Here is a 13,163-nt window from a genome sequence, read left to right on the forward strand (position 1 = left end):
ATCTGATGATGCAAATTATAATCTATCCAGATGTGCCGCTGTAATGATACTCTTATACTTTCCCTTCCATCAGCTTTCCATAAGGGGTATAACCAATAAGCTGCAGCTTTTCATAAATATCTTCTGACGTTTAGTAATACTAGTGGAATATTCTTTCTCCTTGCCATTCCCCACCTCACATTACCATGAATTTACCATATGATAGTTTTTATTTCTGTTCAAAATTCCTCATCAGTTAAACTTGAAACCTATCACCATCTACACCATGTCTCTCCATTTTCTTCTTTATAATGCTAATGTTTAATTTAATTTTTCATGGGTTTTCATCTGTGTATCACTGATATATAGCCAGACTACTGACAGGATTATTTAGCTTTTCAGATTGTTAGAAGACTCAGTGTGACAAAAGCAAGGCTTTTGGCAAATTCTTAACCTTCCAAGATCACAGCTTCACCTTTTACAAATTGAGTAAGCATGGGAGGGATTGTTTTATAATTGATCTAATAATGTTCCCTTCCTTTCTCTCTTTTACATTCTATTGTTTTTTCTTGATATTCATGCCCTTTGTCTCTTTATATAAATGTTCTTACTCAAACACTCTGTAGTGTTTTATGCAAAGAAAATATTAAAACAGCCAGATAAGAAAGGAAGCAAGAAAGAAGAAAAAAATAAACAAATTTCTCTTATAAAGGCACCATTTGTCAAATATATAAGAAAGTGAGTCAAAATTATAAAAAAAAGGACCAATCCCTTATTGTTTAAAGGATAAGAACAATTTTCTTTTTTTTTCCTTTTTTTCTTTCTTTTTTCCTTTTTTTTAAATTAATTTGTTTGTTTCCTTTTAGTTTACAGGATTCAATTCAACAATTCCTTGAATTTCACATTTTCTCCCTCTCCCCTCCCCCCGCATGGTGGCTTATAGTCAAGTATAGGATCTGTAAATATTTTCACATTATACATTGGTCAGGTTATAGGGACGGATTGTACCAGCTGGAATGAAAAATGGTAAAGAGGACATAAAACCAAATAAGAGAATGAAAAAGATCAGGTATTTTGCTTCCACCTGGATATAAAATTAGTTCTTTCTCTGGGTCCACATTTTTCTCTCCATCATAAGTTTTTTGGGATTGACTTATATCACTGCATTGCTGAGAAGAGTCGAGTCTATCAAAGTTGGTCATCACACATACGTTGTGTCTGTAATTGTGTACAAATTTCTCCTGGTTCTACTCTTCTCACTCAGCATCATTTCTTTTAAGCCTCTCCGGGTAAATATGAAGACTTCCTGCTCCTCATTTCTTATAGTACAATAGTATTCCATAACATGCATATACCACAACTTGTTCAGCCATTCCCCAATTGATGGGCACCCCCTTAATTTCCAATTCTTTGCCACCACAAAAAGAGCTGCTATAAACATTTTTGTACATATGGATCTTTCTCCCATTTCTATGATCTCTTTGGGATATAACCCTAGGAGTGGTATTGCTGGATCAAAGGGTATGAAAGTATTTATAGCCCTTTGGGCATAATTCCAGATTGCTCTCCAGAAAGGCTGGATCAGTTCACAACTCCACCAACAATGCATTAGTGTTCCAGTTTGCCCACATTCTCTCCAGCATTTGTCATTTTCCTGTTTGTCATCTTAGCCAATCTGACTGGTGAGATGTGGTACCTCAGAGTTGTTTTGATTTGCATTTCTTTGCTCTAGTGTATTAGAGTATTTCTTCATGTGCTTATAGAGAGCTTTAATTTCTTTCTCTGAAAACTGCCTGTTCATATCCTTTGACCATTTATCAATTTGGGAATGACTTGTATTCTTATGAATTTGACTCAATTCTCTGTATATTTTAGAAATGAGTCCTTTGTCAGAGACATAGGTTGTAAAGATTCTTTCCCAATTTCCCACCTCCCTCTTAATCTTGGTTACATTGGCTTTGTTTGTACAGAAACTTTTCCATTTCATGTAGTCAAAATTATCCATTTTACATTTTATAATGTTCTCTAATTCTTGTTTAGTCATAAAGTCTTTCCCTCTCCACAAGTCTGATAGGTAAACTATTCCTTGTTTTAGGAGACTGCTTACAGTATCAACCTTTTTACCTAGATCATGAACCCATTTAGATTTGATTTTGGTATACGGTGTTAGATAATGGTCTATGCCCAGTTTCTGCCATACTATATTCCAGTTTTCCCAGAAGTTTTGTCAAATAGTGAGTTCTTATCCCAAAAACCAGGGTCTGGAGGTTTATCAAACAATACATTACTATAGTAATTGACTTCTAAATCTCGTGTGCCTCATCTATTTCATTGATCCACTCCTCTATTCCTCAGCCAATACCAAATAGTTTTGATGACTGCTGCTTTATAGTACAGATTGAAATCTGGTAAAGCTAGTCCACCTTCCCTAGCATTTCTTTTAAATAATTCCCTTGATATTCTGGACCGTTTATTCTTCCAAATGAATTTTGTTACTATTTTTTCTAGCTCTATAAAGTAGTTTTTTGGTAAATTAATTGGTATGGCACACAATATATAATTAATTTAGGTAAAATTGTCATTTTTATTATATTAGCTCGACCCAGCCATGAGCAATTGATATTTTTCCAGTTAGTTAGATCTGACTTTATTTGTGTGAAAAGTGTTTTGTAGTTATGATCATAAAGGTCCTGGGTTTGTTTTGGCAGGTAGATTCCCAAATATTTTATAATGTCTACAGTAACTTTAAATGGAATTTCTCTTTCTATTTCTTGCTGTTGAATTTCATTGGAAATATATAGGAATGCCGAGGATTTATGTGGGTTTATTTTATATCCTGCAACTTTGCCAAACTTATTTATTGTCTCAAGCAGTTTTTACTTGATTCTCTAGGATTCTCTAAGTATGTCATCATATCATCTTCAAAGAGTGATAGCTTGGTCTCTTCTTTGCCTAACTTGATTCCTTTGATTTCTTTTTCTTCTCTAATTGCTACTGCTAACATTTCTAGTACCAGATTGAATAAGAGAGGTGATAGTGGATACCCTTGTTTCACCCCTGATCTTATGGGAAATTCTTTAAAGCTGATGGCTTTAAATAGATGCTACCTATTATTTTAAGGAAGTCTCCATTTATTGCTATACTTTCAAATGTTTTTAATAGGAATGGATGTTGTATTTTCTCAAAAGCCTTTTCTGCATCTATTGAGATGATCATGTGGTTTCTGCTAATTTTATTGTTGATATGATCAAATATACTGATGGTTTTCCTAATATTAAACCATCCTTGCATTCCTGGAATAAATCCTACCTGATCAAAGTGTATTATTCTTGAGATAAGTTGCTGTAGTCTTTTTGTTAGTATTTTATTTAGAATTTTTGCATCTATATTCATGAGGGAGATTGGTCTATAATTTTCTTTCTCTTTTTTATCTCTTCCTGATTTAGGTATCAGTACCATATTTTTGTCATAAAAAGAATTTGGTATGACTCCTTCTTCACTAATTTTCCCAAATAGTTTGCAGAGTATTGGAATCAATTATTCTTTAAATGTTTATAGAATTCACTAGTATATCCATATGGCCCTGGAGATTATTTTCCTAGGGAGCTGACATATGGGTTGTTCAATTTCTTTTTCTGAGATGGGATTATTTAAGTAATTTACTTCCTCTTCAATTAATCTGGGCAACTTGTATGTTTGTAAATATTCATCTATTTCCCTAAGAATGTCAAATTTATGTGCATACAATTGGGAAAAATAATTCCTAATTATTGTTTTTATTTCCTCTTCATTGGAGGTAGATAAACCCTTTTCATTTTTGATAGTCATAATTGGGTTTTCTTCTTTCTTTTTTTATCATATTGACTAAGGGTCTATCAAGTTTATTGGGGGTTTTTTTTTTCATAAAACCAGCTCTTGGTTTTATAAATTAAATCAATAGTTTTCTTAATTTCAATTTTATTAATCTCTCCTTTTGTCTTCAATATTTCTAATTTAGTATTTAATTGGGGATTTTGAATTTGTTCTTTTTCTAGGTTTTTTAATTGCATGCCCAATTCGTTGAGCTCCCTTTTCTCTAATTTAATCATGTATGCACTCAGGGATATAAAACTTCCCCTAAGAACTGCCTTTAATGCATCCCATAGATTTTAGTATGTTGTTTCATTATTATCATTCTCTTGAATGAAATTGCTGATTGTTTCTATAATTTCTTGTTTGACCTACTCATTCTTTAGGATTAAATTGTTTAATTTCCAATTAGTTTTTAGTCTGTCTTTCCCTGGCCCTTTATTGAATATGATTTTTATTGCATCATGATCTGAGAAGGATACGTTTAATATTTCTGCCTTACTGCATAGAATTGTGAGGTTTTTATGCCCTAGAACATAGTCAATTTTTGAGTATGTGCAAAGAACTGCTGAGAAGAAAGTATATTCCTTTTTATCCCCATTCAGTTTTCTACAGAGATCTATCATACCTATCCTCTCTAAAATCCTGTTTCATCTCCTTAACTTCTTTCTTGTTTATTTTGAGGTTGGATTTATCAAGTTCAGAGAGGGGGACATTAAGGTCTCCCACTAGTATAGTTTTGCTATCTATTTCTTCCTCTAATTCCTTTACCTTCACCTCTAGGAATTTGGATGCTACACCACTTGGTGCATATATGTTAAGTAGTGATATTGCTTCATTCTCGATGGTGCCTTTTAACAGGTTATAGTTTCCTTCCTTATCTCTTTTAATTAGGTCAATTTTTGCTTTTGCTTCATCTGAGATAAGGATTACTACCCGTGCTTTTTTTTTTTACTTTAGCTGAGGCATGATATATTTTATTCCAACCTTTTCCCTTTTCCTTGTGTGTATCCCTCTGTTTCAGATGTGTTTCTTGTAAACAGCATATTGTAGGATTATGATTTCTAATCCATTCTGCTATCCGTCTCTGTTTTATGGGAGAGTTCATTCCATCCACATTTACAGTTATGATTTTATCTATGTCTTTCCCCCCATCCTATTCCTGCCCCTGTTAATGTTCATGTTTTCCCTCCCTTCTCCCTTCCCCCCCTTAATAGTTTTCCTTTTGACCACCGCCTCCCTCAGTGTTCCCTTTTCAGCCCCTCTCCCTTTTCCTCCCTCTTCCCTTTACTACTTCCCTCCCTACAAACCACTCCCAACCACCTTTCATAACCTTTTCCCCCTCCTACTACCTGTAGGATATTGTTATACTTAATGAAGTATGCTATTTCTTCTTCGCATAAAGAGTGACAGGAACAAATCTCTTGCAAATCTCTTCTCCCTCCCCTCTTTCCCTCTAAAATGATACTTTTTGCTTTTCTTCTCCATAGAGTCCTATGCTTAACTGGTTGTTATTCCCTCCTTGTACCAGAACGAATGAGGGAAAAGCTCTTATGCTTCCCAACTCCCTCCCTTTTTTTCCTCTGCTATACAGTTTTTATGCCTCTATGAGTGGCATAATTTACCCTTTTACACTTCAGTCATTCCCTTTTTTCCATTGCAGTTCCTTTGTAGCCTTTAACAAGATTTTTAAAAAATCATCATTTTGTGTATTTTATAGTCATACCCTCTACTTTCTATAACCAGTTTGCTCTTATCAAATAGCAGTGTATGTTCTCCTTGTTTACCTTTCTAAATCACTGTTGCATCTCATAATTGGAGGTTGAATTTTCCATTGAGTTCTGGCTTTTTTATCAAGAAGGTCTAGAAATCTGTTATATCATGGAATGACCATCTCTTTGCCTGGAAGAATATGCTCAGTCTTGCTGAGTATGTGATCCTTGGTTGTAACACGAGCTCCTTTGCCTTCCAGAAAATTGTATTCCACTGCCTCTGATCTTTCAGTGTAGAGGCTGCTAAATCCTGTGCAATCTTCACTGTGGACCCTCGATATTTGAATTGTTTCTTTCTGGCCAGTTGAAGTATTTTCTCTTTTATCTGGTAGTTCTGGAGTTTGGCCACAACATTTCAAGGACTTTTCAGTTTGGGATCTCTTACAGCAGGTGTCCGGTGGATTCTCTCGATTTCTATTTTACCCTCAGGTTCTAGTATCTCAGGGCAGTTTTCTTTAACGAGCTCTTGGGGAATGTTGTCCAGGCTCATTTTTTCATCATAATTTTCTGGTAGGCCTATGATTCTCAGATTATCTCTCCTGGATCTGTTTTCCAGGTCAGTTATTTTTTCTTTGAGGTATTTTACCTCTTTTTCTAATTTTTCATTCTTGTTGTTTTGCTTGGCTAATTCTTGGTTCCTCATAGAGTTCTTTGTTTCCATTTGGTTGATTCTAGTTTTTAGCAAATCATTTTCCTTAGTTAATTTTTGGAGCTCCTTTTCCATATCATACACTTTTCTTTTTAGAGAGATGTTTTCCTCATTATAATGTTTTTCTAATTCTGTTATTTTCGTTTTGAGAGAATTATTCATTTTGTCTTCTATCTCTCTCATTTTGTTTTCAAAGTTCCTTTTGATCTCATCTAGGAGAGCTTTCTGTGATTGGGACCCATTCCCTGTTCAAGTTTCAGCTTTGGGTTTGGAGTCCACATTGTCTCCCTCTGAGGTTGGTTCCTCCCTCTGAGGATAGCAGGACTCCAGAGTCTATGTCTTTGTACTCTGCTTTCTACCCATTTTGAGGCAGGGTCCTAGCCACACCCTTCCTCTAGGATCCCAAGCCTTTACTGTAGAGGGTTTTGCCCTGGGATGAGTTACTATGTTTTCAGGGTCAGAGGGGGGGTTTGGAGCAAGTGAGGTTCACTCTGTCATCCTAGTCTTTGGAGGTCCTGAAAGGGGCTTTAAAAAAAATATTCTGGGCTATGAAGTGGTAGCCCCAGGAGAGTTTGCTGTTCAGGACAGGGGCCCTTGTATTCGCTTCTTACCTTGCTCTTTCCAGTCCCAGCCCTTTGGTGATAGGCCCAGTAGAGGACCTTGTGGTTGGTGGGAAGACTTGCCCTCCGAGTTGATCAGGCCCCTGCCCAGCCTGCGTCTACCGCGCCGCGCCTTCCCAGCCTGTGTCTGCCATGCCGCCAAGAACAATTTAAAAGAAATTAAATTAACCTAAAGTCATACAAAAAAAAGATGTTCTAAATCACTATCCATTTAGACAAAGGCAAATTAATTCAGCTCTGAGATACCACCTATGAGAGATGAAAAAAAAAAATTGGAGAAAATGAGGGGAAAATAGAAATACTAATGAATTGTTAAAGTGGTAAATTAGTTGAATTATTCTGGAGAACAATTTAGAACTAGACCCAAAGGGTTTTAAAACTATTATACCCTTTGACCTAGCAATACCACTACTAGGTATGTATCCCAAAGAGGTCAAATAAAAATAAAATTACCTAATTGTATAAAAATATTTTAACAGATCTTTTGTGGTGGCAAAGAATTGGAAATTAAGGCGGGGGGGAATAGGTGAACAAGTTGTGGTATGTGGTTTTGTTTTTGGAGTACTCTTGCTATAAAAAAAAAATGACAAGCAAGATGGTTTCAGGAAACACAAAACCATGGGAAAATTTATATGAAATAATGTAAAGTAAAGTGAACAAAACAAGGAGAACATTGCATACATTAACAGAAATACTGGAATAGTGATCAAAAGTGAAAGACTTAGCTACTCCGGTTAATAAAATGATCCATGACAATTCAGAAGGACTTATGATAAAAAAAATTCGATCTTCTTCCAGAGATAGAAGTGATGAACTCTGAAAACTTATTGAACCATATTGCTTTTCAGTTTCTTTATTTTTTATTTTATTTTATTTCATTTTTTGCAACATGGCTAACATAGAAATATTTATAATTGGCATATCACTTGTCTGTGTGTATGTGTTCATTTTAAGAATTATAAAGAGCTTTACTCACAATGTTCCCATGAGGTAACTAGTGCAATATTAATAGTAGATGAAGAACGTAAAGTTGAGCAGTTATGCAATTTATCCATGATCACGTTTCTAGTGAGTGTCCAAGGCAGAACTTCAATTGTTCTCTTGACTGCAGGCTTAATACTTTATGCATCAAACCATGCTGCTGAAGAATTTCTTTTTTCTTTGAGAATAGAAAAAAAGGTAGACTATAGACTAAGAAGTACATTTATATGTTGTTTCAGTTATGCCTAAATGCTTTAAAAACATTATCATATTAGAACTCAAAAGAGCCCAGTAGCAAAGACGATATAAACCACCTACATTTTACACATGTGTAAAGTGAGGCTCAGAAGGGTTATATGTTTATATCTATTTTGTGAATTTCCAGAAAAATATAATATTGTGTTTATATTGCCAACTATAAAGTTCAATAAAATTTATTGGGAAGCAGATAGCAACACAGCTATTGGTAATGTTTTCACCCATTTACAATGTATACTCCATTTTTATCATGTGTTATGTATTAACAGATAACATTGATAAACAATAATGGAAGGAATAGCAACATAACTTTCATTTTAACCAAAGTAGAACATGAACCCTATCAGTATACTATAGCAACTTGTCTCAGGTGATAGTGGCCAAGAATTCATTTTGATTAATATATTTTAATGGGAATATGTGGATCCAAAGTCCCATCCTTACATACCTAATTAAAAATGTCACAATTTGGTTATGTCTACTTAGCACTCACAACCTGAAATACATACGCGCGCGCGCGCGCACACACACACACACACACTTACACACACATCAATTAAGTGGAATTGGGGTCGATTCACTGAAACAGTTCTTAATAAGTGGAAAACAATTAGCCAATTCAAGTGTTTTACTGAATTGGACATTTCACTCACTGAAAAGAAACGAATACAGCTCTCTAATCAGCACAATTGTTGGCCCTGTTCCTCTGCCTTCCAGGAGTTTACTAGCTAGCTAGAGAGGTAAGATGTAAGCATTGAAATAAAATGAACTGGCAATGTCAGGCAGCATATAGTGAGCCAAAAAATGATGCTAATACTAAGTGCTCAAGGAAATCAGATATCATAGAAATTGCTCCAAGGTATGTGATCAAGAAGTCTGAATAGAAGAGAAATCATGTGACTGTAAAGGCAGAAAGTATAGTGTGGGTTCAAATAAAAATGAATTAAGTAGTTTATTTCTTATGGAAAAATCATATTGGAAACTAGAAAGGAGATAAAGATGGCAAGGGAGGTTGGAGCAATCTTTTGTAGGACCTTGGTGGAAAATGAAAGACTTTATATTCTATCCAACGGGCAACAATAAACTCTTGAGGGTTTTGAAAAAGTGATATCAGATGGGTGGCTAGGTGGTACAGGGAATAGAGCACCAGCCTGGGAGTCAGGACATCCTGAGTTCAAATCTGGCCTCAGACACTTAACACAAAAACTAGCCGTGTGATCTTGGGCAAGTCACTTAACTCCAATTGCCTTCCAAAAAGCAAAAAAAAAAAAAAAAAAGAAAAAGTGATATCATTTAAGTATTACTTTAGAAAAATTGATATTCTTGTGCAATGAATCATAAGTTACTAAAATATAGGTTGAATAATTATAATACTAAGCTGAAATCAATGTTACTTCTGTTTGCGTCTTAAAGCCGTTTACCACTTGGCACCTTCCTATCTTTCCAGTCTCCTTACACTTTACTCCCCTCTATGTATTCTAAAACTCGATGATACTGGGATTTTTGCAGTTCTTCTGACAGACCACATCATTTTGTTTGTTTCTTTGTTTTTTTCTGACTGTCCTCCATGATGCAATGTTCTTCCTCCTCACATCAGCCTTCTCACCTCCTTGCTTCCTTAAATATCAGTTACCTGCCTCTGAAATAATTTCACCTTTTTATTGGATATATCTTTTATGTACATATTTGTATATTTTATCTCCCATTAAAATGTAAATTCCTTGAAGTGAAGGATATATTTTTGCTAGCCACGTGCTGCAGTATATTGAGCAATGTGCCTGGAGTCAGAAAACCCTGAGTTCACATTTAAACTATGGAGACACACATTAGCTGTCAGCAAGTCACTAAACCTCTGCCTGCTTCAGTTTCCCCAACTGTAAAATGAGAATAATAATAGCACAAACTTACAAGGTTTTTGTGAAGATCAAATGAGATAATATCTTTAAAGAGATTAGACAGTGACTAACACATAATAAATGCTTAATAAATGAACATATGACTGAAAATGAACAAACAAAAAAATTAAAACAGCTCCTATGTTTATCTTTTTAGCAAATTGACAAAGGATGCAAGAAACAGACAGCTGGAGGAACCATAGAAAAAAAGGCAGACATACACAGTTGAAAAAGTTGTGAATTGGTCCAACCTTTTTGGAAACCAATTTAGAATCATGTTAAAAAGGGGGCAGGGATGACTCACACATCTATGATTTTGAATTCAGAGATATTATCATTAGGTTATTCCCTAAAGATGTCAATGGGATATCATAGGCATCAACATATTTATAGATGTGTTTATGAACACAGAACTAGGAACAAAGTAGAAGCACACTGGCTGTGAAATGGCTGATTGAATTGTGACATGTGAATACTATAAAATACCATTGTGCTATAAGAAAAATTACTATTAGCACTTCAGAAAAAGCATTGGGAAATTTCTATGAGATTACTTGAAGTTATGTAAAAAGAGCAAAATAAAAGAGTAGGCATAAGGACTACAACAATGAATAGAAAATGAACAAAACATCTAAATTGAATATGTAATTTTGTTGAAACAAGCTTGACTCTGGAGAGACGTTTAGAATATGTACCTTCCTGGGGTGGCCAGGTAGCACAGTGAGTAAGAGCACTGGCTCAAGTGTCAGGATGACCTGGGGATTGAATCCTGGCTCAGACACTTAGCACCCACCCAGAAACACCTGGCCGTGTAACCTTGAGCAAGTTACTTAACTCTACTTGCTTAAAAAAAAAGAATATGTATCTGTCTTTTTTCCCCCTTTATAAGTGTGGATGATTGTGTATAAGAAATATTTATATACACTCAGACACTGATATGTTGCTTGGATTTGCTGAACTTTTTTGGGGGGGGATTTTGTTATGAGAAATAATTTACAAGTTAAGGAGGAGAGAGGAATATATTTATCATTTATGGTAATATAAATGAAATGAATAAAATGAAAAGAAAAAATATACCCCCTATCCATATATTTGAAAGATATCTCAAGCCACTGTCCTGTATTTTTTGAATGCCTTTTTTTCTTGTATAGTTCATTTGAATTATTTGTGGCACATTGTACAACTGGTTGATAAATATTTCTTCTATTTATTTAACAATTTCCCAATTCTTTTAAAATAGAAACTCTTATTCAAATGGTTTAAGTTCTCAGTTTTGTCAAATATTATCCCTGAGCTCAAGTATTTCTAATGCTTACTATATAATAGAATGTTGGAAGAGAACATTTGAGGTCCCTTTCTTTCTAGGTCTAATATGCTATGTTTTTATCTAATCTGAACTGTTAAATTAAACTGTTTTCTTTTTTCTGAAAAAAAACTAATACCAAATGATTTTTATTATTATTACTTGTAATTTGAAGTGTTGAATTGCTTGTTCCCCTTATTTTCAACTTCTTTCTGATTATTCCTATTAATATTCTAGAAAATGTTCCCAAGGGATTCTATGAAATCTTTTTATCTACATTAACAGAATACTACTTTAAAAATTACATTGATATAGTACTAAATATATAATTAATTTTGGTAACACAAAGTTTACATTGGCATGCCAAGGTGATTGACAATGGATACGCCTCCATTTGTACTTCTTCAAGGTGTTTAGTAATGGCATGTCTATAAATCTTGAGTGTTTCAATATGTATTGACTTCTGTATACTTTATGAATAATTTTAATATTTTTTTCTCCTTTTATTTCTGCTTTCTGTTATTCTAACTTATGACTGACTACTGAACACTTTTATAAATTTATTTTGTATCTTGCTGCCTAATTAAAGCTGTTAATTACCTCAATTAGTATATTTGATGGTTCTTGGGTTTTCTAAGTAAATCATCATGTTATTAGTACATCAGGATAATTTAGTTTCTCCTTTGACAATTACTTTTCCTCATTTTTTATTCTCATTTTTATAATTTGCATTTCTTTTTTTTTAAAAGCAATTGGAGTTAAGTAACTTGCTCAAGGTTACATGGCCAGTTATTTCTCGGTGTGGTGCTAAGCATCAGAGACCGGATTCAATCCCAGATCATCCCAACTCTGGGGCCGGTGCTCTTACTCACTGTGCTACCTGGCCACCCCTATAATTTGCATTTCAATAGCTATATTGAGTAATAGTGGAAAAACATGAAACTCTTATTTTAACATAGTATATATTGGGACAATTTCTAATGTTTTCCTAATGCAAAGAATGCTGGTGTTTGATAGTAAATTTAATTGAACTGCCAATAAATTCCTTAGTGGAGTTTTTAGCATAGATGAGCCTTGTACTCTTATTTTTAAAGATTCCATCTACTACCATATTCATATTTTGTGTGAATTGTGTTTTTAATATGCATCATTTATATAAATTCAAATAATTTATAACACACAATTCCTTGCAGATTTGCCATATATTTACGTTTAAATAATTAAATAAAATTTTATAACATCATAGTTATTGAAAATATGCTAAAATAAGCATCTAATAGATGATTATGTCAGTACAAAAGTGAGAAAAAGTAAAGATGGAGAGGAATGGGGAATCATTGTTCAGGAAAATGAATGAAAGGCAAATAATTTATACATTGCAAAGTAACCTCATCTCTTTACCATATTGAACCCTTAGCTTTCAGGAAATATATTCCAAGATGTTGGATGTGGGTACCAAATAACACTAAAAAAAGAATTAGACATTTTAATGGATGAAAAAGACATAGATGTGGGAGTTATCACTTAATTATATGCCTATCATCTTTTGAAATCCTGGTTGGCAATTATATCTATTAGAATTTTCAAGTTTTTCAAAGTGTTCTAAATATAAAATGCTTTTAGTATATGTTTTTTTTTTCCCCTGATGATTAGGTTTATTTCATTCTGCATCAGCTAATATAAGTCTTTCTAGTTTTCTCCAAAACTTTTTTATTATTATTGCATCAAAAATGCTAATCAGCTCTTAATGGAGATCTGTTGTACTCAAGATGCAGAATGAAAAATAATTTTTATATATGGTCAATGTAGGGATTTGTTTTGAGTGACGGCAGGTTTGTTACAAAGATTTTGTTTTTC

This window comes from Petaurus breviceps, unplaced genomic scaffold (assembly GCF_028583685.1).
Source record: "Petaurus breviceps papuanus isolate PSGF00001 unplaced genomic scaffold, PetGlider_PUasm1.0 38, whole genome shotgun sequence".
Lineage (NCBI taxonomy): Eukaryota > Metazoa > Chordata > Mammalia > Diprotodontia > Petauridae > Petaurus > Petaurus breviceps.